Source organism: Furipterus horrens, unplaced genomic scaffold (assembly GCF_987537825.1).
Source record: "Furipterus horrens unplaced genomic scaffold, mFurHor1.1.pri manual_scaffold_17, whole genome shotgun sequence".
Lineage (NCBI taxonomy): Eukaryota > Metazoa > Chordata > Mammalia > Chiroptera > Furipteridae > Furipterus > Furipterus horrens.
The window spans coordinates 84,123,380-84,150,447 of record NW_028327187.1 but is presented as its reverse complement, the minus strand read 5'-3'; the positions used below and the strand labels follow the sequence as shown (position 1 = coordinate 84,150,447).

The 27,068-nt window shown below is 38.9% G+C and overlaps 1 protein-coding gene and 1 pseudogene across 1 annotated transcript in view; one reads left to right on the top strand and one right to left on the bottom strand.

Moving 5' to 3' along the window:
• The window catches only part of CHST7 (carbohydrate sulfotransferase 7), a 42,400-nt gene extending 18,553 nt beyond the window's left edge, over positions 1–23,847 (top strand). The window contains exon 2 of the mRNA XM_090264227.1: positions 23,351–23,847. The gene's annotated coding sequence lies outside the window, so the exon portion shown is untranslated. The remainder of the gene's footprint in view (positions 1–23,350) is intronic.
• Positions 6,758–8,302, bottom strand: LOC149991506 (arrestin domain-containing protein 3 pseudogene; annotated as a pseudogene).
• Positions 23,848–27,068: the final 3,221 nt, after the last annotated feature.

Here is a 27,068-nt window from a genome sequence, read left to right as displayed (position 1 = left end):
ACTGTTGCTATATGGGGCCTTTTGTGGTTCCATGTATATTTTTGAAATATTTTTTCTAGTTCTATGAAATATATCATTGGAATCTTGATAGGAATTGTGTTGAATCTAGAGATTGCTTTGGGAGGTATGGACATTTTAATGACGTTAATTCTTCCTTTCCATGAACATGCTATTTCCTCTTATTTGTATTCTCTTCAATTTCTTTCTTCAGTGTCTTATAATTTTATTTTCTGAGTATAGGTCTTTTACATCCTTGGTTAGGTTTATTCTTAGGTACTTTATTTTTGACTTTTTACCAATTGTGAAGGGGATTCTTTCCTTACTTTCCCTTTCTGTAAGTTTGTTATTGGCATACAAAAATGCAACTGATTTCTGGATATTAATTTTGTTTCCTGCTACTTTGCTGAATTTGTTTATCAGTTCTAGCAGTTTCTTGGTGGAATCTTTGGGGTTCTCTACGTACAATATCATGTCATCTGCGAATAATGACAGTTTTACTTCTTCCTTTCCAATTTGGATGCTTTTTATTTCTTCTTCTTATCTGATTGCTGTGGCTCGGACTTCCAGTACTATATTTAATAAGAGAAGTGAAAGTGGACTTCCCTGTCTTGTTCCCAATCTTAAGGGGAACACTTGTAGATTTTGCCTGTTGAGTATGATGCTGGCGGTGGGTTGTCTTACATGGCCTTTATTATGTTTAGGTATGTTCCCTCTAATTCCAGTTTGCTGAGAGTTTTTATCATAAATGGGTGCTTGATTTTATCAAATGCTTTTTCTGCAGCTGATGATATATATTCATGCTGGTTTTATCCTTCATTTTTTTTATGTGGTGAATCACATTTTTTTGATTAGAGAATGTTGTACCAACCTTGCATTCCCAGAATAAATCCCACTTGATCATGGTGTATGTTTTCTTTTTAACTAATTAATTTATTTTTGGGAGGACCCACACTCTGTAACAATTCCCCCCTCTCAGACTTAAGACACTTTATATTCTTATAAAGGACAATGGGCGAAGGTCTCATGCTCCTCTAGCTGCTTCAACCTGGACATGGTCATCGTCCTACCTACCCTTGGGTTCAGAAATCCCTAATAAGAGTTGGGGTGTGGAGCGGAGGGTGGCCTTTCCACATGGGGAACGATCTTGCAGACTCTCCAGGTCACTTGGCTGTCCCCAGACAATGGCGTGCTTGGTTTAACAGGCTGGCATCCTTGTTGTATTCTGGAGGCAACAGATTTGGCAACAGGGTTAAAAGACATCATTCAATCCATAACCACTAGATGACAAAAGGCAGGGATTGATTTTTCAATATCCCACATTAGGAAAGAAAAAAAGGCTTCTTTGGAGGAAGGTGTGCCAGGCATGTAATACCTGTCCAAAACCCTTTTGCCCACTATACTTAGCTTGGGCTGAGGGAAATATTTTAGGTTTCCCCCTCTCAGACCTCTGGGTCCTTTCTGTCCAAGCCGTTATGAGAGAAAGGAGAAACCAGTTTTAAAGTGAAGCCCACAGACCACCCCATACTTCACCAACCCAGCCACTTAATTCAACCGAATCATTGAGTCCCAGGAGGACAGCAATGCAGACAGTATTAAGTGAGGCCTAAACATTCAGACAATCACTCAAGTAATGAGATCATAGGCTTATGCACTATGAAAACAGAGCACACATGTTAATTTCTGTAACATAACCCACAAACCAGTCTCTAGATCTGCAAGACTGTCTTATTGGAAAGACATCCAGATGCAAGGCATTTGACATTCTTCTTGCCTGTAAATTAAGCATCTTTGATGATGTCACAGACCTGCTTTAACTTTCAACTTTCAAATGAAAGCAAACTTTAAAGACAGTTAGCTACACTACTTTATAGTCTACCACTGAGCATTGTGACTTTCCTTGAATCACGATTTTTCTCCTTAAGATTACCCTCCTTGTCATTAAAGGGACTGCATTAAGTCCATTTTTAATTTATCCTGTTCGTTTGCATAAACACAACAAGGACAGCAAACGATCACTTATGATCTTTACATCTGCTTTGCTGGAACTTACACAAGGAACATTTAGGGTGACTTTCAGTCTGCCCTTCAGGGCACAGAAGCTGAGCCACATACCTGCCATTCAGCCTTGACTGTAAACACCTGTCTTTTCCAAATCCTTCTGGTTTTCCATTGTGCCTTAAGGTCCCTTCTAGCCATCTTTCAGGAAAGCAACCTTTGTTCCTTCCCTGGAAAGATTGCTGTGGACCGCACAACCAACCACGGTACCAGGCTTTTTATCTCGTGGGCTTTTATTACCTTTGAAAGTCAGTCCCAGTTCCTCAGGGCTTTTTGGTAACAACCAGAGCCCAAGCATGTCTCCTTTAGGCGTGACATTCCAGTCAAAGTCTTAGTCAAAAACAAAAAAAAACCCTGTATTAACAAGTGGTCTTATTAGTTTTATGCAAAGAACCTTATGTTATTACTTACTTCTTCAGTATGCCAAATTCTAGAGGGATCAGGTAGGGAGAAAAATATACAGTGAGAAGGGAAATCCTTGTCCTTCTAATATTCACTAAATAGCATTCCCATACTTTACATTTTCTTTTGTTCACTCTCCTACATGTGAGGTTTATTTGGGGGGCTGAGGGAGGATTTGCTTTCTCATTTATTAATTTATTTTGCTTTCATTTTTTTCCCCACTAAAAATTTTTGTGTTTGTTTTTCTATTACAGTTGTCCCACTTTTTTCCCTGTTGCTTCCCTGTACCCTGCCCACCTCTTCTCCCACAGTCAGTCCCCAGCCAGTTGTCTGTGTTCATGAGTCATTTATACATGTTCTTTGACTAGACCCTTCCCCTTCTTACCCCCTTCTCTCCCTCCCCCTCCCCCCTTGTCACTGTTAGTCTACTCCTTATTTACTTGCCTCTGGTTCAGTTTTGCTCGTTTGTTTGTGTTGTTCATTAGTCTCCTGTATTGGTGATAGCATATGGTATTTTCTTTTCATTGCCTGGCTTACTTCACTAAGCATAATTCTCTCTAGTTCCATCCATGTTGTTGCAAATGGTAGAAGTTCCTTCTTTCTTTCTGCTACATAGTACTCCATTGTGTAAATGTACCACAGGTTTTTTGTCCACTCATCTACAGATGGGCACTTAGGTTTTTCTAACACTTTGCTGTTGTAAATAGTGCTGCTATGAACATAGGGGTGCATAGGTTCTTTTGCATTGGTGTTTCAGAATTCTTCAGATATAATCCTAGCAATACAATTGCTGGTTCAAAAGGCAGTTGGGTTTTTAGTTTTTTGAGGAAATTCCATATTGTTTTCCATAGTGGCTGCACCAGTCTGCATTCCTACTAGCAGTGCACTAGGGTTCCCTTTCCTCTGCATCCTCGCCAGCACATGTTTGTTGACTTGTTGATGATGGCCATTGTGACTGGTGTGAGGTAGTATCTCATTGTGTTTTTTTATTTGCATCTCTCTGATGGCTAGTTGACCATATAGGCCTGTGTTTATTTCTTGGCTCTCTATTCTGTTCCATTGATCTATATGTCTGTTCTTATGCCGGTACCAGACTGTATTGATTACCATGGCCTTGTAGTATAGTTTGGTATCAGGTATTGTGATTCCTTCTACTGTGTTCTTCTTCCTCAAGATTGCTGTGGCTATTCAGGGTCTTTTTTGGTTCCATATAAATATTTGAAGTATTTGTTCTAGGTCTGTGAAATATGTCTTTGGTATTTTAATAGGGAATACATTGAATCTATAAATTGCTTTGGGTAGTATGGACATTTTAATGATGTTGATTCTTCCTATCCATGAACATGGTGTATGCTTCTATTTATTTGTATCTTCCTTAATTTCTTTCTTCAGTGTTATGTAGTTTTCTGAGTACAGGGCTTTTACCTCCTTGGTTAAGTTTATTACCAGGTACTTTATTTTTCTTCTTGCTATAGTAAGTGGAATTTTTTTCTAATTTCTATCTGTGATATTTTATTGTTGGTGTACAGAAATGCCTTCAATTTCTGAATATTGACTTTGTACCCTGCTATTTTGCCGAATTCACTTATTAGGTCGAGTAGTTTTTTTGTGGAGTCTATAGTGTTTTCTATGTACACTATCATGTCATCTGCAAATAATGACAGTTTTACTTCTTCTTTCCCAATTTGGATGCCTTTTGTTTCTCTTTCTTGTCTGATTGCTGTGGCTAGAACTTCCTGAACTATGTTGAATAGGAGTGGAGAGAGTGGACATTCTCATCTTGTTCCTGACCTCAGGGGGAATGCTCTCATTTTTTGTGCATTGAGTATGATGTTGGCTTCAGGTTTCTCGTATATGGCCTTCACTATGTTGAGGTATGTCCCTCTATTCCCATTTTGCTGAGAGTTTTCATCATAAATGGGTGTTGTACTTTATCAAATGCTTTTTCTGCATCTATTGATATGATCATGTGGTTTTTGTCTTTATTTTGTTTATGTGGTATATTACATTTATTGATTTGTGAATATTAAACCATCCTTGCATTACTGGGATGAATCCCACTTGATCGCGGTGTATGATCTTTTTCTTTTTTTTACAAAAAGGAAAAAATAGAACACTTTATTTTCCACAAGGAAGAGCAATAGGAAAAATGAAATCACTTCCCACATATTGTTTTCTTAAAACAGAGCCTACAAGGACATATTTAGCACCAAATAAAAAAGGGAAAAAGAAATTACAAACAGCCAAAGAATATAATCTATAAAGCAAACATTTAATATTGCACTTTGTTTTACTAACATTTTGGATTTTACTTTTCCTAATTTAAAAATCAGGACTCTATCTTGAATACTGGAATACAGCTGTGAACCTCTCATCTTATATCAGGAACTGACCAATATTTAGGAAAGAGTAAAGTAATGCTTGTAAATAAAAAAGTAAAGAAATACTTTCAATGGGGAAAATAAAACTTTATTTCATAAAGTTTTATATACTTAGAATTTTATATTTTATTTTGTGACTGAGTTCCAATTACCAGACTATCGGTCATTCTTGTTTTCCTGTGTTATTTATCAGTGTACAGTGGTTCATATTACAATTTATGCATATCAACAATTGTTCCCTAGAAGTTAGACGTAAGAGTAAAGAAAGGGGATTTTTCTGACATTCTCCCGTCCCAAACAAAAATAAAACCACCAAATGCCCTTTATGCCAAATATTCCATTACCTTTTTTTAGGGGGACATTCACAAAATGATTTAACAGTAAAAAAAATACTTTACCCCCATTTCCTTATTATCTAGTATTAGTTTGCTACGGGAGCCCAAACCCTTTAACTGAATCACTTAAAACGTGATTTATTTTTACACTGGGCTTTTTTCACCCTGTCAGCATTTTTCAAACATGAATTCTTCCATGTTTTCTTAAAGGCCACTTATGGAAAAGCCTATTTGTTTTGTATGAAGTTTTAAGACAGTATTTAACCAGGTCAAGCACCAAGCCAGAGTTACTATTATTTGCAGTCACTTTTATTAACTGTGGGGTGTTAAATGGCAGGACAGATGTAACACCCATTTCACATGCATGTTGTAACATCAGAGATGCCGATTTCTATTAAAAACATCAGAGCTCAATTCCTTCTAAAATAAGACAATCAGTACACTTAGTACCTTGGAAAATACCATTTTAAGTGTCATCGTGAATGCTGGTATATTTTTAAAGCCAACCATAAATTATCTTTAAACTATAATTTACTGATGTAATCATTTTTACTATCTTACCTACATATACTCAAAGTAAATGATTTCTCATGTTTAACAAAATGTTTTTTCTTTAGGTCATTGAAAAAATATTCTCATTTAAAGAAAAACCCACAAAAATATAAAACACTTATCATTCCAGCACACATTATACTAGTTATAAATTTGAAGTTATACACTTTTAGAATAAACTTGGGTTTTCAAGCTGTCAAACTTGAGGATAGGAAATGTATAAATTGAGCTCTCTAACCTGAACATGCACCAGCAAAAATGATTTCCAACATATGTGTTTGGAGGTAATTAAGTAACTCTGTATAAAAATAAATGCATTTTTTCCTCCTCTCTAATGACTGGAAAATTTCCATATTTTTAAAATAATAAAAATAATAATTTTAAAGAGCAATAGCTGGTGCCTGCCATACTGCCTTTCTTTACTCCATTCTTAGCTCTTTTAGTTTCTTCTGTAATGATAAAAAGGGAATGTGGGTGGGTTATCACTTTTGTGTATGTCCCCTTTCCAAATTTCCCTCTCCAAAAGCCAAAGAAACAAATGAAAAAAGAACTCAACAGTGCAACAAAACACAAAATAGCATTCCAACAGTTTGGCAAGTGATCCATTCACCTGAGATTAAGTGATTTTGGGCAGTCAGTAACAAAATGCTGCTTTGCTGTAATAGTAGAAAGGCAACAAATTCTTAAAAGAAACCAAGAAGGTATACAATCGTGACAAAGTCTCTTATTACCTTCCTCCTCTTACCTCTTTTCCCACATATCTGTTGCAAAACTACTACAGTAGACTGCAAAACATACAGCAAGAAGGATTGGCTTGAAGGCATTTGATGTTTGTAAATAAATCCACAATAGGATCCAAGCTGAAGAGGTGATACATGGTCAGCCTAGTAGGACAATTTTTGAGCATGTGCATACGCAGGTCAAGTCCAGGCTATATTAAATTAAAAAAAAAAAAGTCAGTGCGTTTTTTTTTTTTTTTATGTTAAAGTTTATTTCAAAGCTTTCTTTTGTTCCTTGTCATGCTGACCACAAACAAGTTTTAAAAGAGTATCAAAAGTCTGGCATAAATGGAAAAAAAAACAGCTGTAGTGACATTGAACCACACAATGTAAGCATTTAGCATGTGCAAATTTTCAAATCAAAAGAAGGAAATCATCCCTCTTTAGAATGTGGTGTCTTGACACAGATGACCATAGGCTAAGAAGACTGCTCCTGGTATGTGCCAGTTTTAAAGGAGAAAAGCTTAGATCTTCAAGCATGTTGGATCAGTCCCAGAATGTTGCTGTAGGCTTCTAAAGCATGATCACTGGTTGTTTCATGTATTTGCCATCTTTCTGGGCAAAAGCAATTCCACTTCCTCTGAAAACGTGTCTCCAAGATGCTTCTCTCTCCTCAGCTGGGAAGAAATACAGTTCGAAATCCACATCAACTTAATTTAACCCCAGTGTTCCTTCAACGAGAGGGGCAGGATGGTCTATCATCTGCTGATTGATCAGGATTTGGATCAATCTCTGAATAGAGAGGTGGAGGCAAGAACCGAAACTCCTGGATATGCTCCTGGATATATGCAAACAGTGGTCCTTGAAATGCTCTCTCAAAGTCATCACAAGCACTCAATGGAGGAAGATTGTTTCGCCTTTGTTCCTCTGTTACCACTTGTGCATAGCTGGGTGGTGCTTCAGGTCTTTCAGGTAGGGATAAACCAAGCCAGTTCATATTCATGCTACACTGACTGCTTACACTTGAGGTTCTGCTACCAAATGGCTGTAGAGGAATGGTACCGATGACAAGAGGCAAATTAAGAAATAAATCCATAGCTCCAGGAATATCCACATATACCATTAGTGAATATTCCACACGGATTATACTACAATCGAGGATAGATGGAGAAACGGGTGGAATTTTCAGCAACTTGCCATTCCATGTCTCTTTCTTCCTAGATGATAAGGATTCTCCTCGCAAGTTAGCCACAAGCTGTTTTACTTCCTTCATTCTCCCTTTGGGATAGAAGGCCTGTGTTTGGTAAATGGCTGCCTTTGGCACCACCATTCGGGAAGAGCAGTTCTCAATCTCAGCAAATATCTGAATTGATTCACCTGGGGAATAGCCCTTCCTTTCGATTTTGGCACTTAAGGATATTGGGCCTGAGGTACAGAACCAGCAACAGAGAGTCTTTTCTTTTGTGTCTGCTTGGGGTGACAGTAATGAAGGAATGTTGATATCTATATGCTCAAAGACTATAAATTCCTTCTTTAATTTTACTGGTAGAAGCCAAGGCCTGTGCAATTCGGCTTTCACCCAATAGCACATACTGCCATGTTGGCCTTCGAATGAGGTAGCAAGTGGTGTCTGTGGAAGCTCAAAGCTGAATGCATATTATGCCTTCCTGAACGAATAGTGCTGAAGCCTTCTTCGGAATTATCATCATCTCTTTCGTGTCCAATTAAGATGTCTTTATGGTTGAAATACTCTACTTGTTCAGTGTAATTCTGTATATAGGCAGTATTGGAGCCGGCGTTTCTCGATTCGGTCCAGCGTACTTTTGCATGTCCTCTGGCATGAATTTTAAGAGATTTTATTCTGATTTATCCAGTAACTTCTAAATTCACCCTTCCTGAGACTGTATCCCCACTAGAATACAGAGAGACATTGCTGTCATTAAGACAGTCAAAGCTTATTGTCAAACTCTTCACCTTTTCCAGCACCATGTTTATAACAAAAATCTATAAAAATATAATGTAAGACAAGCCAAGATCACATATAAGATGTGATCTTAACACTGATCGATGTCTTAGCCATGCAAAAAGCCTGTAGGCAAGATCAGTGATTCTTTACAAATAGTTCATTGAAATTTCTTTAAAAAGTCAGGGCAGCAAAGATGCTGCTGCTCCACGATCCTGCTAGTCTCAGTGGTCTCCTTACAAAGACCTGATCTTTTTAATGTGTTGCTGGATCTGGTTTGCCAATATTTTGTTAAGGATTTTAGCATCTATGTTCATCAGTGATATTGGCCTGTGGTTTTCTTTCCTTGTTATGTCTTGACCTGGTTTTGGAATTAGAGTAATACTAGCTCCATAGAAACAGTTTGAGAGTCTTCCCTCTTCTTGGATTTTTTGGAATAGTTTGATAGGAGTTAGTTCTTCCCTAAATGTTTTGTAAAATTCACCCGTGAAACCATCCAGTCCAGAGCTTTTGTGTGGTGGTAGTTTTTCGATTACTTCTTCAATTTTACTAGTTGTTATTGGTCTGTTCAGGCTTTCTGCTTCTTCTTGGTTCAGTTTTGGAAGATTATATGTTTCCAGAAATTTGTCCATTTCATCTGGGTTGTCGAATTTGTGATACAGTTGTTCATAATAATTTCTTACAATCCTTTGTATTTCTGTGGTATCAGTTGTGATTTCTCCTCTTTCATTTCTGATTTTATTTATTTGGGCCCTCTCTCTTTTTTTCTTGATGAACCTGGTTAAAGGCTTGTCAATTTTGTTTATCTTTTCAAAGAAGCATCTCCTGAATTTATCGATCTTTTGAATTGTTTTTTAGTCTCTATGTCATTTAATTCTGCTCTGATCTTGATGATTCCCTTCCTTCCACTCGCTCTGTGCTTTGTTTGTTGTTCCTCTAGTTCTTGGAGTTGTAGGATTAGATTTTTTGTTAGAGATTCATCTATCCTTTTTAGGTAGGCTTGTATTGCTATGAACTTTCCTGTCAGGACTGCTTTCACTGCATCCCATAGATTTTGGGCTGTTGTGTGCTCATTATCATTTGTTTCGAGATACCTTTTGATTTATTCTTTGATGTTATTGTTAACCCATTCATTGTTTAATAGCATGTTATTCATTCTCCATGAGTTTGAATGTTTTTGAGCTTTTTCCTTGAGGTTGATTTCCAGTTTCAAGCCATTGTGATCTGAGAAGATGCTTGATATAATTTCAGTTTTCTTGGATTTGTTGAGGCTTGTTTTGTGTCCTACCATGTGGTCTACTTTGAAAATGTTCCATGTGCACTTGAAAAGAATGTATATTTTGCTTTGGGGTGAAAAGTTCTATATATATCAACTAAGTCCATTTGATCCAGAGTATTGTTCAATGCCTCAATATCCTTGGTGTTTCTTTGCTTCAAAGATCTGTCCATTGTTGACAATGGAATGTTAAAGTGCCCTACTATGAGCGTGTTGCTGTCTGTATCCTTCCTGAAGTCTTTAAAAATTATCCTTATATGGACTTCCGGCCAAGATGGAGGCTTAGACGGAAACGCTAGGTCTCCCTCTACAACTAGAGAGGAATACAACTACTTCAAAACAAAGGATAACTAGAAATTCCAGAAAATAAAACTACACGGAAGCCCAACATATGAAGTTATAAACCAGCGGTGCCATTTGGGCAGGTAAGAGTTAAAGAGGGCAGTGCTGTTTGCGGTCGCACCTGAGACAGCGGCGGGGAGAACAATCCCGGCTACAGTCGAACCCCCGGCAGCTCGCGACCCCAACGCTGGGAAAAGCAGCCACCACATCGCCTTGAACAGTGAGGCCCAGGGGGGCGGGAGGACGGATCCCGGTCTCCTAGCTGAATAACTGTGTGAATCCATCTTGGACCCCCACCCCCAAAGAAAGCACCACAGGGCTGCGAAATAGGTCGCAGACAGGCGCCGGTCGCTGAATTGTGACGCGTACACAGACACTGCCCCCTACAGCCGGCCCAAGAAAACAAAACGCATCTGTCAAAATGAGGCAGACAACTATAGAAATCCTGGTAGCACAGCTCACCAGGCAACAGATAGAGAACCTGACAGATGAACAGATAAGAAACCTGTCAGAGGCTCAGTTCTGGGCCATTGTTATCAGGTGGCTTACAGAATTCACAAAAGAGCAGGAAAAAGATAAGAAAGAAGCGAAAAACATTCATAACGAAAGGAACAAAACCACATGCGAGACAGATGGTGAGGAAAAAAAATCCAGAGTTCATTTCAACAAACTGGAATATGGAGAAGGAACAAGCAGTCAACCAATGCAGAGAGAGGAAATGGGAAGCAACAATGAGAGGATTAGAAACCTCTGGAACAGCTATAAAAGGCCCAACATAAGAATCGTTGGTTTGCCAGAGAGTGAGGAAGATGAACTAGAACTTGAAAAACTGAGTGAAAATATAATAAAGGAGAACTTCCCAGACTTGGGGAAGGGAATAGACTTGCAGGTCCAAGAAGCAAGGAGAGTTCCCAAGAGACTGGACCCAGGGAGAACCACTCTAAGACACATTATAATCAAAATGTCAAAAATTAAAGATAAAGAGAGAATCTTAAAAGCAGCAAGAGAGAAGAAAAGAATTATGTACAAAGGGGTCCCAATTAGACTATCTATCAGCTGACTTCTCAAGGGAGACCCTACAGGCAAGAAGGGACTGGCAAGAAATATTCAAAGTAATGAAAATCCAAAACCTACAACCACGAATACTCTATCCAGCGAAATTGTCATTCAGAATAGAAGGACAGAGAAAGTGTTTCCAGGACAAAATAAAACTGAAAGAGTTCATTAGATCCAAACCACTGTTATATGAGAAGTTAAAGGGACTGGTTTAAAAAACAGAAGCTAGGGAGATGAAACAAAGTCAAACTAAACAGGCAACGAGAGTGGAAAAGGAACTGTGGGTACGGGAAGCATATTGGGGGGAGGTCAACAGGGAGGGGGAGTGGGGAGAGGGAGGGAGATGATATAGGAATTGGGGATCATGGTAGGAGGGAATGGAATAGACGGAGAGAGGTTGGGAGGAACTGTATGCACAACTAATGGACATAATCTAAAAGGGGGGGACAACTGGAGGGAGGGGGGCCACCGGGTGGAGGGGAGCAGAGGGAAGGGAAATTGGCACAAATGTAATATTTTAATCAATAAAACACACTAAATCTGAAAAAAAAATTATCCTTATATATTTGGGTGCTCCTCTGTTGGGTGCATATGTGCTTACAAGGGATATATCTTCTTGATGGATTTTTCCCTTAAGTATAGTGAAATGTCCTTCTTTGTCTCTTTTTATGGCCTTTTCTGTGAAATCTGTTTTGTCTGATATAAGTATTGCTACCCCAGCTTTTTTTAAATGTCCATTTGCTTGAAACTTTTTTTTCCACCCCTTCACTCAGTCTGTGTAGATCTTTTGTTCTAAGGTGGGTCTCTTATAGACAGCATATATGTGGATCATGCTTTCTAATCCATTCAGCTACCCTATGTCTTTTGATTGGTGCATTTAATCCATTTACATTTAAGGTTATTATTGATAGGTACTTATTCATTGTCATTTCCCCCCTTTGTACTTGTGTTCCTCTCTGTCTCTTTTTCTTCATCTTCCTAAAGCAGACCCTTTAGCATCTCTTCCAGTGCTTGTTTTGTGGAGATGTATTCTTCTAGCCTTCTTTTGTCTGGGAAACTCCTTATTTCACCTTCCTTTTGAATGAGAGCCTTGCTGGGTAGAGTAGTCTTGGTTGTAGGCCTTTGTTTTCCATTGCTTGGAATATTTTTTGCCATTCCCTTCTGGCTTGTAGTGTTTCCAATGAGAAATCTGATGATAGCCTTATTGAAGCTCCCTTGTATGTTATTAGCTGTTTCTCTTGCTGCTTTTATGATTCTCTCTTTGCCTTTCAATGTTGCCATTTTAATTATGATGTGTCTTGAAGTGGCCTGTTGGGGTTCATCTTCATTGGGACCCTCTGTGCTTCCTGGACTTGTGTGACTTTTTCTGTCATCAAGTTAGGGAAGTTTTCTGTCATTAATTTTTAAACAGGTTTTCTATCCCTTGTTCCTCTCCTTCTCCTTCTGGTATTCCTATGATACAGATATTACTACGTTCCATGTTGTCCTTCAGGTCTCTTAAAACCTGTTCATTCTTGTTCAGTCTTTTTTTATTTTGTTGCACTGTCTTGGAATTTTTTTCTATGTTGTCCTCCAGCTTGCTGATCCAATTTTCTGCTTCCTCTAGCCTGCTTTTAATTTCTCTACTGTGTTCTTCAATTCAGAAATTGTATTCTTTATTTCCTTCTGCTCTTACTGATAGCTTCTATGTCCTTTTTCATGCTGGTGTAATTCTCAGTAAGTTTCTTGTAGTTTCCCTGGAGTTCTTTGTAGTTTTCTTTGAGCTTGCTGAGCTCATTGAGTTTACCTGTAATCCATGTTTTGAATTCCATGTCTGATAGTTTGCAGTCCTCTGTTTCATTTAGCACTCTTTCTTGGGACTCCCCTTTTCCTTTCGATGGGGGTATGTTTCTCTCTCACTCCATTTTTGTGACTCTTCATTTTTGTTGCTTCTTCTTAGATTGATCTGGACTTCCTGGATCTGCCCCTGGTGGCATCAGATCATGTACCAGTGTGGGCCTAGGCAGCCTGTTGGAGACTACCAGAGATCTACTGCCTTTGTCTGTCTCCTTTAGTTGTTAGTCTATTCAATCTGTGATCAGCTGTCAGCCTTAAGCACCAAGGTGGGACAGATTGATTCCTGCAGGTGGGGCTTTTGCTTCCCCTCAGGCTGATGCCACTTGGAGGGGAATGGTCTGCCTGCATTAAGGGGAATGAGTCAGCACTGGGACCCATCGGGTGCTCCCTCAGTTCTCTCCTCAAAGCCACCCGCCCCAAATTCTCCCCAAGCATCTCTAGTCCTCTCTGCCCTCCTTCTGCTTGAGCCCAGGGCAAGTGGATGCCAAAATATTTTCATATGTGATCCATTTAAGAGTTCCTTGTCTCCAGCTGTTTCTTTCAGGCCAGCAAAAAAACCTGTGGCTTTTCGCTTTTCAGAGCTGGATGCTATTTCACTTTCTGCTCTGCTGCTGTAGGCTGGGAAGCCCAGCTGGAGCTTTAGACTCTTCTCTTCCCAGGGGGAATCCCCGGCTGCTGAGCTGTTTCTCAGTCCCTTCAGCTGCCACCTGTAGGAGCCCAGCCAGCCCTTTCACGTCTCTGCACTTCCTATGGGTCACATCGAGATGAAGCAGCCTTTTCTGTTTCTCCGTGGTTATAAGACTTCCTCCAGCTAGTGTTCAGTTGGTTATTCCAGATGATTTCTCCACAATTAAGTTGTAATTCCAAATTGGTCCTGGGAAGAGGTTAGTGTAGCTTCCACTTACTCCTCCGCCATCTTGGATCTCCTGATGTATGGTCTTTTTGATATATTGCTGTATTCAGTTTGCTAATATTTTGTTGGAGGTTTTAGCATCTATGTTCATCAGGGATGTTGGCCTATAATTTTTTTCTTTTTTGTAGTGTCTTCATTTGGTTTTGGAATTAGGATAATACTGGCCTCATAGAATGAGTTTGGGAGTCTTCCCTCCTATTGAATTCTCTGCAGTAATTTGAGGAGGAGAGGTGTTTGTTCTTCTCAGAATGTATGGTAAAATTCACCTGCTTCTATTTTACTAGGTGTAATCTGTCATTCAGATTTTCTGATTCTTCCTAATTCAGTTTTGGAAGATTGTATGTTTCTAGGAATTTATCCATTTCATTCAGATTGTCCAGTTTGTTGGCATATAGCTGTTCATAATATTTTCTTACAGTCCTTTGTATTTCTTTGGTATCAGTTGTTATTTCTCTTCTTTCATTTCTGATTTTATTTATCTGGGTCCTCTCTTTTCTTCTTTTTCTTTTCTTTTTTGGTTTTTCAATTATAGTTGTCCCATTTTTCCCCCATTGCTCCTCCCACCCAGCCCATCCCTTCTACCACAATCATATCCCTCCCCATTGTCCATGTCCATGAGTCATTTATACACGTTCCTTGAGTAGACCCTTCCCTTAGTTATCCACCTTCTCTCCCTCCCCCCTCCCTACTGACTACTATTCTACTCTTTGTCCTATTTAGTTCATTTGTTTGTGTTGCTCTTTAGTTTCCTGTATTAGGTGATATCATATGGTATTTTTCTTTCTTTGCCTGGCTTATTTCACTAAGCATAATTCTCTCTAGTTCCATCTATGTTGTCGCAAGTGGCAGGAGTTCCTTCTTTCTTTCTGCTACATAGTATTCCATTGTGTAAATGTACCACAGTTTTTGGATCCACTCATCTACAGATGGGCACTTAGGCTGTTTCCAGCACTTAGCTATTGTAAACAGGGCTGCTATGAACATAGGGGTGCATAAGTTTTTTGAATTAGGGTTTTAGGATTTTTCGGGTATAATCCTAGCAGTGGAATCGCTGGTTCAAAAGGCAGTTCCATTTTTAGTTTTTTGAGGTAATTCCATACTGTTTTCCATAGTGGCTGCACTAGTCTGCATTCCCACCAACAGTGCAGTAGGGTTCCCGTTTCTCCACATCCTCGCCAGCACTTGTTGTTTGTTGATTTGTTGATGATGGCCATTCTGACAGGTGTAAAGTGGTATCTCATTGAGGTTTTTATTTGCATCTCTCTGATGGCCAATGATGTTTAGCATTTTTTCATGTGCCTATGGACCTTCTGTATGTCTTCTTTGGAGAAGTGTTTGTTCAGGTCCTTTGCCCATTTTTTAATTGGGTTGTTTGTTTTCTTGATGTTGAGTCGTATAAGCTCTTTATATATTTTGGAGATCAGTCCCTTGTCTGTGATATCATTGGCAAATATGTTTTCTCATATGGTTGGTTTCCTTTTCATCTTGCTGATGTTTTCTTTTGCTGAGCAGAAACTCTTTAGTTTGATGTAGTCCCATTTGTTTATTTTTTCCTTTATTTCTCTTGCCTTAGGAGATGTATCCGTGAAGATATTGTTACATGGGATATCTGAAATTTTCCTGCCTATGTTTTCCTCTAGGACTTTTATGGTGTCACGGCTTACATTTAAGTCTTTAATCTATCTTAAGTTTATTCTCATGTATTGTGTAAGTTGGTGGTCTAGTTTCATTTTTTTGCACGTCCCTGTCCAGTTCTCCCAGCACCATTTGTTAAAGAGGCTCTTCTTATTCCATTTTATGTTCCTTCCTCCTTTATCAAATATTAGTTGACCATAGAGGCCTGGGTTTATTTCTGGGCTCTCTATTCTGTTCCACTGATCTATATGTCTGTTCTTATGCCAGTACCAGACTATTTTGATCAAGAATGGCTTTGTAGTATTGTTTGATGTCTGGTAATAGTGATTCCTCCTGCTGTGTTCTTCTGTCTCAAGATTGCTTTTGCTATTCGCGGTCTTTTTTGGTTCCATATGAATTTTTGGAGTATTTGTTCTAGGTCAGTGAAATATGTCATTGGTATTTTAATAGGGATTGCATTGAATCTGTAAATTGCTTTGGGTAGTATGGCCATTTTGATGATATTCATTCTTCCCATCCAAGAACATGTTATTTGCTTCCATTTATTTGTATCTTCCTTAATTTCTTTCTTCATTGTTGCGTAATGAGGAAGAACTAACTCTTACCCTCCTCAAACTATTCCAAAAAATCCAAGAAGAGGGAAAAATCCCAAACTCTTTCTATGAAGCCAGTATTACCCTAATCCCAAAACCAGGTCAAGACACAACAAAGAAAGAAAACTACAGGCCAATATCACTGATGAACATGGATGCTAAAATCCTCAATAAAATTTTGGGAAACAGGATCCAGCAATACATCATAAAGATCATACACCATGATCAAGTGGGATTCATCCCAGGGATGCAAGGATGGTTTAATATTCGCAAATCAATAAATATAATACATCACCTAAACAAAATGAAAGACAAAAATCACAAGATCATATCTATAGATGCAGAAAAAGCATTTGATAAAGTTCCACACCCATTTATGATGAAAACACTCCTCTCTTTTTTCCTTGCTGAGTTTGGTTAAAAGTTTGTCAATTCTTGTTTATCTTTTTTAAAAGAACCATCTCTTGAATTCATTGATCTTTTGAATCTTTTTTTAGACTATATTTCATTTATTTCTGCTCTGATCTTTATTATTTCCTTTCTTCTACTCTTTCTCTCCTTGAGTAGTGTCTGTTCTTTTTCAAGTTCCTTTAAGTGCAAAGTTAGATTGTTTATTTGAGGTTTTTTTTTCTTTCTTTTTTTTCTTTTAGATAGTCCTGTTATGCTATGAATTTCCCTCTTAGGATTGTTTTCGCTGTGTCCCACAGGTCTTGGGTTGTTGTGTCTTCATTTTCATTTGTTTCAAGGTATCTTTATTTTTTCTTTGATCTCATTGCTGACACATGCATTGTTTAATAACATATTATTTAGCTTTCATGTCTTTGTATGTTTTTCAGTGTTCTTCTTGTGATTGATTTCTACTTTCATAGCATTGTGGTCAGAGAAGATGCTTGATATAATTTCAATATTCTTAAATTTATTGAGGCTTGTTTTGTGTCCTAACATGTCATCTATTCTAGCAAGTGTTGTATGTGCGCTTGAAAAGAAATTATATTTGCTGCTTTGCAGTGAAATGGTCAAGCATCAATCAAATCCACCTGATCTAGTATGTTTTTTTTTTTTTATTGTTGTCCTATTACAGCTGTCCCAATTCCCCCCCATAGTTCTCCCCTGCCCCGCCTCCCCTCTGCTCCCACAGTCAATCCCTGCCCTGTTGTCCTTGTCCTTGCATCATTTACATTAGTTCCCTGACTAGACCCTTCCCCTTCTTTCCTCCTTTCTTCCCCTCTCCCCTCCCCTCTGGTCACTGTCAGTCTGTTCCTTGTTTCCATGACTCTGGTTCTATTTTTCTTATTTGTTTGTTTTCATTAGGTTCCACCTATAGGTGAGATCATATGGTATTTGTCTTTTGCTGCCTGGCTTATTTCACTAAGCATAATATTCTCCAGTTCTATCCATGCTGTCATGATAATCTAGTATGTTATTTAAGATCACTGTTTTCTTGTTGCTCTTCTGTCTAGAAGATCTATCCATGATGTCAATGGAATGTTACAATCCCCTATTATGACTGTATTACTGTTGACCTATCCCTTTATGTCCATCAGGATTTGCTTTATATACTTAGGTTCTCCTATATTGGGTGCATAAATGTTTACAAGGTTTATATCTCTTGTTGGATTGACCCCTTTATCATTATGTATTGTCCTTTGTCTCTTATTTGTACCCTTGGTTTTAAAGTCTATTTTGTAAGATGTAAGTATTGCTATCCCATCTTTTTTTTCAATTCCTCCTCCATGAAATATCTTTTTCTATCTATTTTAGTCTGTATCTTTTGATCTGAGGCAAGTCTCCTGTAGGTGCAATATATATGGGTTTTGTTTTCTTATCCATTTAGCTGCCCTATGTCTTTTGATTGGAGTATTAAAGCCAATTCTTCACTTGGTAAAATACTTAGTCTTTGCTTTTCATCACTTTGAATATTGTGTGCCAGTCCCTCTTGGCCTGAAATATTTCTTTTGAGAAATCGGCTGATGGTCTTATGGGAGCTCCCTATTACATAACTGTCTTCCTCTTGCCGCTTTAACAATGATCTCTTTGTATTTAACATTTCCTATTTTAATTATGATGTGTTTTGGTGTAGGTCTCTTTTAGTTCCTCTTGTTTGGGATTCTTCGTTTCCTGGACTTACATGTCTTTTACTTTCACCAAGTTAGGGAAGTTTTTGGTCACTATATCTTCAAATGGGTTCTCAATCTCTGGCTGTCCCTCTTTCTCCTTCTTGGAGTCCTATGATGTGGATGTTGTTACACTTCATATCGTCCCAAAGGTCCCTTAAACTATTCCCATTTTTTAAATTGTGTTTTCTTTTTGCTGCTCTGATTGGGTGCTTTCTGCAACCTTGTCTTCCAAATCACTGTTTTGATCCTCTGCTTCATCTAACCTACTGTTTATTCCTTCTAGTGTATTCTTCATTTCAGATATTGTATTATTCATTTCTGTTTCTTTTTGTTGTGATTTCTGTGTCATTTTTTATGCTTGTTCTTTTTTGATGATTTCTCTTTGGGCATCCTTATTACCATTTTTTTGAGCTCTATATCTGGTAGATTGCTTGCCTCGATTTCACTTATGAATACTTTGTATTTTTGAGATTTCTCTTGTTCTTTCCTTTGGGGCATGTTTCTTTGTCTCCCCATTTTGGTTACCTTCCATGTTTGTTTCTGTTTATTAGGTAAATTTGCTATGTCTCCCAGTCTTGTTAGGGTAGCCTTATGTAGTTCGTATACTGTGGAACCCAGGGGCGCAGTCTCCTTTATTACCTGAGCTGGGTGCTGCAGAAATGTCTCTTGTGTGGGTTATGTGAGCCCACCTATTGTAATTGAGTCTTGATTGCTCTTTGCCTGACAATGTGTAAGATCAACCCTCAAGCTGGCTGATTGTGAGGATCAACCCACACCCCAGTGTACAAGCTGATATATAGGTGTTGACCACCTGAAATGGAATTTGCCTCCTCAGGGTCTGGTGCCTGCCAAGATCTCCCTTTGGATGTGCCATTTGTGGAGCCAATAGGATCCTAATTTTATATTGTCTGAAGCTCTTCATTTGGTGTGTTTGTTCTGTGGCCTTGTGGGAGGGACTCAGGTACAGGCCAATATCAGACGTTGCCTGTGACTGACCCTGGGTAACCTTTTTGGAGCTACAAAGAAATCCATAGTTTGTGGCTGCCTCTGCTGGGCCTGAGTGTGTGTGACAAGGCCAAGCTTCACACCAAGGTCAGCTTTTACAAGCATCAAGCCCGGGGCAGGTCAGCAAAAGGCCCTGTCTGCCTTTGCCTGCTGGCTACCTGTTAGGCTCAGTCAGTGAAAGAGCCTCTGGTGGTATGTGAGTTGCATGAGGTAGGTTCTCAGTAAGTCTCCATGTAGGTGTGAGATATATCAATCTATATCACCAGATTTATATAGATTCAAACCCAGTGCCAGTGCTGTGTATGAGGCCACTCAGTACTCGCTGCCACCCACTAGGTGCCTGCTGACCTTTGTAGTGGGGCAGGGTCTCACGGAATCTTCAGATGGAGGCCAGCCAAGTTTTATGAGGTCCAAACAGATCACAGTTTGGCCATGTGAAGAGAGGGCTCGTACCAGTCAGGCATGCGGAGGGTGGGGTGGCAATGACCCCACACTAGAGCCACAGAACTTAGTCTGTCCCAGACTCTGCTTGGACCTCCTGGAGAGTCCAATCTTGGCAGGGTGGGGCTGCCAGGAGTCAGGAGGTTGGGTCTACTGGATATCCCATAAAGGGGAGGCACCAGTCAGCTTGGGGGCAAGTGAGAGGAATGGTCCCTGCCTCCAAGCCATACAACTCAGTCACTGATACCCTGAGTCTTCCTGGACCTCCATGCCTCAGGGCCAGGCAGCTGACTCCTCCACAGGGTATTAGCTCCACAGGGCAGGGAGACAGGGAGTTGGTGGGTTGTTCTATTGCATTCCCCAGGCTGATGTCACATGGAGGAAAGTGATTGGCACAAGAAAGGAGCAGCGGCGTGGGAGAGGGACTCAGCACAGGGACCCTGGAGGCTGTCCCTTGAACTTTCTCCCTGGACTCACAAACCCCAGTCTCTCCTCACAGGACTCTCGTCTGCTCTGCCCTCCCTCAGCTGGAGCCCAGGGTGAGTGACTGCAAAGACATTTTGTGTGCTGAACATTTAAGAGGGCTCCTGGGTCTCTAGCAGACTCTGTCTCTCCCTGGCTGTCAGAATCTCCACTGATTTTCACAGCCAGATGTTATGTGGGTGCCTCCTGCTGGATCTCGGAACCTTTGCATCTGAGATATCCCTCCGTATCCTCAGCTTCTGCATGTGTGTGCTGGGCCAGCCCTTTTCCCATCTCCACCTTTCTTACCAGTCTCGATGTGGCTTCTTCTGTTAATGCTTGATTATAAGACTTCTGTTCAGTTAGTCTTCAGTTGGTTATTCTGGTCCTACTCTACTGACATCTTAGATCTATTCCTGAGCATGTTTTAATTTCACCTTCATTCCTAAAGGATATCAAGGAATTTATGTCTGAAGTGACAGTTATTTTCTTTTAGCACTTGAAAATTTTTGTGCGTTTTCTCTGGCCTCCATGGTTTCAGATATGAAATCCACTGATATTCAGATTACTTTCGTAAGTAACATTATATCAAAATTTGTAAAACAGCTCCCATATAGTAACACAGCATTTGTCTTAATGAAAGCTGTAAGTTGGTATAGATTTCTTTGGGTTTTTGTTTGGAGTTTATTCAGCTTCTTGAACCTGTATGTTTTTGTCTTTTTCCAAATTTGGGAGATTTTCAGCCATATTTATTGAAGTACTTTTCATCCTCAGCTTGTTTTCCCTCCTTTTTCTGGGACTCTGATGAAACAAAGAGTAGATCACTTATTTTGGTTCCACAGGTCTAGGAGGCTCTTCATCTTTTTTTACTCTAATTCCTCTATGTTGCTCAGGTTAGGTAATTTCTATAGGTCTCTTTTCAGATTCACTAGTTCTTTACTCTGTCATCTCTATTTGCCATTGAGCTTATCCAGTGAGCTTTTAAAATTCTGGTTATTTTATAGTTGTAAACTTTTATAGTTCTAAAATTTCCATTTGATGCTTTTTATATTTGCCAATAAATTCCTTTTGTTTCAAGTATATTTGTAATTGCTAATTGAAACATTATTTAATTTTTATTTATCTTTAGAGAGAGGGAAAGGGAGGGAGAAAGAGATGGGGAGAGACACCAATCAGTTGCCTCTTGTATGCCTCTAACCAGAGACCTGGCCTGCAACCCAGGCATGTGCCTCCACTGGGAATCAAACTGGCCGCCTTTCAGTTCACAGGCTAGTGCTCAATCCACTGAGCCACACCAGCCAGGGCAAGCATTTTTTATAATAGTGGCTTAAAGTCATTTTTCGATATTTTCATTACGTATTTGGTGTTTGCATCTATCAGTTTGTTTCTTATTCAAGTTGAAATTTCCCTCTTGCTTAGTTTGACAAGTAATATTTTTCATTGTATTCTGAACATTTGAACATATGCATCTCTGAATTTTATTTAAATCTTCTATTTTAGCAGGCCTCCACTGATACTACATTGGTGGAGGAAGGGGTACATCACCTGGTTACTGCCAGGTGGGGATGGTAGTCCAGAAGTCCTGGCTTCCCACTAGGCCTCTGCTGACAGGAGTGGGGATAATTTCTGTGGTGCCTGATTTCTGTCTTCCTAGACTAGCCCTTTCCCTGCCTTTCAGCTGGAGAGAACAGGCTTTTTGTGAGGTTTTTTGATTTTTTACCATTGGCATTTCTGGCCTGCTGGCTTTGTGAGCACCCAGTCCAGGAGATAGAGGAGGCAAAAGGAAACTCAGGGTAACTCACAACTATGTTTTTCCTCATTACCCAAGATATCTAGTCAGTCTGCCTTCCTTTCCCCACCCTTCAGAGTTTTATCTTTGTTTTATATATTGTGTTTGGCTATTTCAGTTACATTTTGTGGGAGGAATGAGAAATGTATTTACTCCATCTTATCTGGAACCAGAGTTAGCCCATCTGGAAATATATTTTTATTAAACTGAATTACAGTATTCCCTCACTTATCACGAGTATTACATTCTAGATCCCCCCCCCCACTATAGGTGAAAATCTGCGAAGTAGGAACCTTACATTTATTTTAGTATTTATATATATATTAAGGCTTTATAAACCCTTCCCACACACTTATAAACCATTCCCAGTCACTTATTAACCTTTCCCACTCCCTTATTAACCTCTTCCACTTTTTTAAACACTACTTATGTTCTTAAACATATTCTACACTCTTAAACCTACGTAACTTTAACAACATATGTATACAGTACCGCAAAACCCGGAAATATAACAAAAAATCCATGATAAATAATTAAATATAATATTTTTTTAAAATCCCGTGATACAGTGAGGCCACGATAAGTGGACTGCAATATAGAGAAGCACTACTGTATACTGAAATTTGGCATGGTGGCTCTTTTATGCAAATAACTCATGCTAACAGTAGTAAAAGTTCATTGAAAGGCCTTTATGAAATTAGCTTTTCCTTAATGTTTGATGTGAATCTTTATTGCACCTTTTTAATCATGTTAAAAGTGCTTCCTTCCCAAACTCTACATCAGTAGTTATATTGAGGTGATGGATAGTTTCAACACATTAGAAAATAATGTCAAATTTGGCACACACCCAGGATCAGAGGAAGGATCATAAGAAACTGATAGCAGAACTAGTACAAATGTACCCAGAGTCAGCCCTCTCTCTGCTGTTCCCATACAGTCACACAAGCAATGTGTTTTAATGAAAGAAAAATGTTCAGAAGGAAGCTGGATTCATTGCTTATGTACAGCCTCGGTTGTATATAACAGCGAGTTGTTGTTAAGATTTATTTTGGACATGTGAACCAGTACACAAGTGAAGGATGGATAGTTACATGGTTGGTACCTAAAGATACAGCCTCAATCCCAGCTCTTTCCCCACTCTACCTAGCAGGTCTCAGAAAATTCCATTCTCAATAGGCATCCCACAGCAGCAGCTGCAGAAAGCAGTCATACAGGGGTGCCCCATCTTTTTCCTGCCTTCATTCTCACTAAACACCTCTTGGGTCAGTTACATTTATCTCTGATCTGTCTTCACAGAGCAGAAATGACAGATACCTGTTTGGTAATGGATTTCCAGCATTGGATAATGCAGCATAGATAAGGAAGATTATTAAAAGTTTCATATTGAAGAGGCCTTACATCACCAGGGTTCAGCAGACTTTTTCTTTGTGGATTTCTATGTTCTGAAGTTCAAACATACTTTGTTCCTTTCCTTCCAGGTCAGTCACCATGAACCGGGGCCCTCAGCATGTTGCCCCAGCACTGGAGAAGCCACACTGTGGAGACAGTCTATCATGCTGACAGAGACTGGGACTTGATTTGGTACCAACTGCTTTGCAGTTCTGCAGAGCAGGAATATCATGAGCTTATAAAATACTGACCAACACATTGGTTGAAACAGAGCTTCCAGTGCGGAAGTGACAGTGCAATGTGGATAATTAAAATAGGAAGAGCTTTAGTTCCCAGCCTGAACCTGCCTCAGCTGGAGCCATTTCAACAAGGCATTCTAACAACAAAGAAGAGACGTGACTTGGTACCATTTCCCATCAGTAGGTGTCTGGACAAAACATCAATGTAAATAAGGGCCAGGTGCAGTACTGTTTATCTTGATTAAATTACTTAATATTAAATTAAAGGTCTGGGTGATATTGTTTTAAACCTGACTCATCTAGCTCTTCTTCAAATAGCTCTCCTTGCCCCTGAAGTGATGTTTTTTTTTTAAGTAATTTCTCTCTGTAGGTTGGGAGAACGCTTAATGAATTGAAACAAATTTTTACTTTTAAATTGTTCTATCTGGTGTTTTTGTAACTGTACTATTAAAGGACTGGGGTCATGCTAATGACAGGATTTGTTTTGTTTTGCTAGGAAGCTTCAGATTTTACGATGTAGTTCAATACATGGTTCTGGGAAAAGCTAATCTACATACAAAAAAATATGAAGACTATAAAGGAAATGGGTTCAGGATTCTTAGTGCTATCCAACACTCAAAGCCTGTTAAAGACTGTTGCAGGCCACGAAAAGTACAGGCAGAGATCAAGTTTAAAGTGGTCCTTTTAACCCTAAGACACCTTTAAATTTTTTTAATCTGTTGCTATGATTTTTAGACCCTGTTTTAATAAAGCTTTTCCAGCATCTAAATCAGAAGTCAGCAAAAACATTTTCTGTAAAGAACCAGACAGATAGTTCAGGCTTTATAAGTAAATAGTTGCTCTCTTCTGTCACAACTCCTCAGTTCTCCATGAAAACAGTCACAGACAATATGCAAATGATGAGCACAGTGTATGCCAATAAAACTTTTGTAAACAGGCAGTAGGCCAGATTTGGATCATATTATACCCCTCTACTAACAGACAATACTTTTAAAATACAAAACAAGATTAGTTCAGGCAGTTAATCTTTTTATTTTGAGTTTTGTAAAAAAAAAAAAATACAGAAAAAGCTTTGAGAAAAATGTGTTAAATATCAGCAAAGGCAGGAAAACATGTGGCTAGCTTTACAATATCAATCTAAACATATACACAAAGGCAAACGTTAAGTAGGATGCAAGGGAAAGATAGAAGTTCGGGGCCTAACTTCAGTTTTCCTTATTGCACATAAAGGTTGCTGATAACTCCAAGCCTTCACTTTTTCACAGTTAAACATATTTAAACATTATTTTATATTACATGTTTATATAACATACTATAATGTTAATTTTATAAAACCACCAGTTTGACACTGTTGAATGGAAGTAGAAGACAAAATTCTCCTCAATTATAGTATGTAAGCATTCTATAAAAAGTCCCCCAGAAGGTCACATCATCCAAGTTAAATTTATCTTAGTCTATTAAAAAATTGCTTTTCAGCTATTAAATGAATATAGGTGGACTTTCCATTTAATAATTTTAATGAACATAAAATTTCTAAGTAAGAAGTACCAGATTTATTTTATGTAAAAAAGAAAGAGACAGCCTAGGAGGAAGTGACCCTACTATGAAGTCACACTTTGAATGATTTCAGTGATAAATTCCAAATCCATAGACTTAACACCCACACAACTGAAAACCACTCCTCTGTTTATGCAAAGCCCACAACTGGAATAATCACAACAAAAGTCAGCCCCAAAATGTCCATGTAGTTTAGACAGTTCCCCAGTAACACTGGGATGTTAACTTTTTTAAGTGCTTCAGACAGAGATGCGGTTCTTCATACTGTTCACATGTCCTTTTCTATCTGAGCTCCTCCAATATATACAGCCCAGATCATTTTCCACTGGCCAAGAGTTGAGCTGATCATGATATTTGGCAATTCTGTTAACCCTTTTTAAAAGGTGGCCATCAGAATGAAAAGGTGGCCTCTCCCAAGCTCTCTTTGTTTTAGACCATTTCAAAAGGCCGAACAGTCAGACCTTCCTTCTTATCTTCTCCAAGGCTCAAGTAGCAGAAAACTGACTGCTTATGTGTTCCATGTGGGCTATGGTTATAGTACACCTGCTTACAAAAATAAAACCTACATCAAAAACTTTGGTTTTTCTCTTTACAATTTCTGCTAGCACTGGGTAACAATACAAGATGTGTTTGTTAATTTTTTAAAAATTCTATTTATGAAAATTGAAACTGGAAAATGTTTATTTCTAAATCTTGTTTTGAAAGGACTGTCAAAGATCCTACTTGATTTTCCCAGTTAAACAGTTGCATTGGTTTCTGCAGTATTTCTGTGTATGTTGTTATTACTAGGTTTTAGAAAGAGGGAAGGTCTTTTCAGGTACCAAGGTATCAGTGGTGAAAGCAGCATTCAAATGGTTGCTTTTAAATTCTAACTCTTGGCCACTGGATTCCTTCAACTTACTGTGTCAGCACATAGCAAATGACACTGGCAAGCCAGATTCCCACTTTAAAAACAACAGAAGTGATCAGAACTCAATGATACCAGCCTAAAATTTCTGACAGACTAGCTACTACACTAACTCATCTACAGAATCAACACCAAAGGCAGGCATGAAACTTGTCAAGTTACCCATTTCTGAAGGGGAATAAGTCATATATTTATTGAATCAGCAAGCTAGCTTTACAGCAACACTCATTCCAGATTATGTTTGACAACAAATGATAAAATCAGCTTTCTGATTCACCTCTTAGAACTCACAATGGGTACCAAAGTAGAGTTACAAGCAGATGATTTCACCTCTGATGAATTGGTCAGCTGCCCTGCCACCAATCTCTTAAGTGTATCAGTGGTGTTTCTACATTTAGAAATAATTGTTCACATTAAATATCTGACATGATTACAGTAACTTCGACTATGGACAGAGAAAGAGAGAGATGATGGGGGTAGGGGAAGGACATGAAACAGACCTCTATTTTGGGAGGAACTATTACTTCTTTGTCCTAGACAGAAATGCTCATAGATAGCTAAGATAGCATTTTTGGTGTTTTCTAAAATTTCATTTGTCAACCAAACCACAGAGGATCACATGTGTAGAAATCACAACCTAAGGAGCTCCTTGTTGTTTATTTGGTGAAACATTTGATGTCACAGTGTGGTTTTTAGCTGCAAGGCATCAATGCTTATTTGTCTGGTCACTCCAGTAAGTATACTGGATGGTCAGTGTCCATTTAATCACATATGCTTTTCCTATACTTGCCTCCTTGGAAGAAATGCAGCCTTATTTAAATGCCAAATTTTCTTGTCTAGGAGGGAAAGTTCAGGTCTCCTGGTAGTTCCCAAACAGGATATTAAAAGAAGTGGCAGGAGTTTGTATCTTCCCTCTGTCGGTGCCACACAAAAGTTTGCATGTCCCTAATTACCAGCTACCACCAGCACTGCCACATGACAGCAAAGTGATCACAACCTTCCACTAAATATGGGGCCTATGCTCTGATAGTAAATAGACCCAGTCTTATTCTAAAGAGTCCAGCATAGATTCAGGCATGGGGACAAGGAAAGTATGAAGAGAAA